Consider the following 1,976-nt stretch of genomic DNA (forward strand, 5'->3'; position numbering starts at 1 on the left):
GGCTTGTGAGAGCAGCACCAGGTGACTTGATTGTCCCAGCTGGTAATCACTCTCTCCTTTCTGAATGCAGTAGTTTGCTGGACCTGAGTTGGCAGACCAGAGAGGACTTCTGGAGTTAATCATTGTGGACTTTGGAAGAGGGCTAAAGAAGCCCTGGAAATAGCTAGGAAGCTGAGTATTTGTGTTGACAGTGTGTGTCAAAATAATACATTTGTGTTAATTAATTGATCTGTTGTGCTTGATTGTGTGCCTGGGGAACCCATGGTTGCAGAGAGACCTGCTACACACATTTATTGGAAGGCATGGTTCTCTGTTCTGTCCTGAACAGACGAAACAAGTCTGACACACCAATTTCATGAGACAGGTGCAGAGCGGGATGAGTTTGTTGCCTGATGAAGTTCTGGTACAGAGACCTTGGAAATTAGACTGTGGTTGGACAGCAATTTACCCCCTCATCGCTGCCTTTTTTACAATCACTTAACATGAATATCAATAAATGTGTTGCATTTGTCCGTGCAAGCTTACTTATCATGCTGTTTTTTTTTTCTGCAACATGCTGCAGAGCCACTTTTTGCATATCCTTTTATCAGTGCTGTTCTGAAGAGAACTATACGAAAGAGCTAGAAAATATTTTCGTCTTGATTTGGCATGCATTCAGTGTAGTAAAATGGTTTCCTCCTGATTAACAGCGTAGCTTTTATAAACTATAGTCAGAAATTAGACGAGATTTTATTTGCAGACACATTTCTGTTTTAATAAGCATCTTGTGTCTGTCCCATCTGTTTGAGTTGGAATCTGTTTGAGATTCTTAGAGAGACACACACAGACACAGTACACCTCTGCTTTGGTTACACATGCACTAATATCTGCTGTAAAACAGTCTATGTAAACAAGGCATAACCTTTTCCTAGTTATCTATGTAAACATAAGTCAGAGAAATAATCTAATATTAATATCAGGATATTACTGTGTTCATAAATCTATCCAAACTGAACCATAAAATCATCTTTCTTGAATGCACACTGTCTATCTGTGATGGTGTAATGCCATTGATCTTTAAGGAAAGCAACATAATCTGATTATGCAGAGACAAATTATTTTTCATTTCAGTTATTTTTTATTACACACATTTAATACATACATTGCCAATTCTATAAAACACTATAGGTATAGTTTTATCTCTTTTCCATGCAAGTCTGAATGTCTCATTGACTCATGACAATACAGAGGCAGGCGTCCCTCTTCCTCCTTCTCCTCTTCTTCTGCTCTTTGGGAACTCACAGATAAAAAACATGGTGGCTTCATACTCTTGACGGCTGTTGTCTGTGATGGTGACTGTGTTAATTTATATGTCTTCAGAAGGGTCCAGTCTCCACCATGGTTTTTTTTATCTTGCTGTGTGTGGGTACAGGATCCCTGTCCCCAGTTGCTGGCATGATTTCTATCAATGGTGAGGACTGAGTTACTTGTCCACCTCTAGCAATATTCAAATCTGGAAAAAGTTACAAAATTTGTTATTAAAGATAATTTGAGGAAGGCACAGACCTATTATCCACAAAATGTTTTTGGTCTGACGAATAGACTTCTGTCCAAGCTGGGATGTCAATCAGTCCAGGGCCAGCTACATCCACTATTCTCCTCAGAGTAAGAACTCCAGTTGTACAGAGCATGTTGGTGAGACCTACTGATACTATTGTACCTTCCTGAATGTCCATTCTGGCACATAAAAGAAGAAAATAATAAAAAATTAATAACTTTCCCTTCCCGATCCCCAAATCAACAACGAACACTGGTTTAACAATCAAGTGAAGCGATTCATTTTACAAACGTGAAACCAAAAGTGCAACAAAAAAAAGCAACAAACTTAAGGGTGAACAAAGGCCAAAACAAAAAATAAAACAGATCTAACTCTCTCAAACAAAATGCTGACTAATTCCTTTTTAACGTAAGCATAAAACAAAAGACATTCACTAACC

This window comes from Morone saxatilis, unplaced genomic scaffold, assembly GCF_004916995.1.
Source record: "Morone saxatilis isolate NCDOM2014 unplaced genomic scaffold, NCSU_SB_2.0 Contig24, whole genome shotgun sequence".
NCBI lineage: Eukaryota > Metazoa > Chordata > Actinopteri > Moronidae > Morone > Morone saxatilis.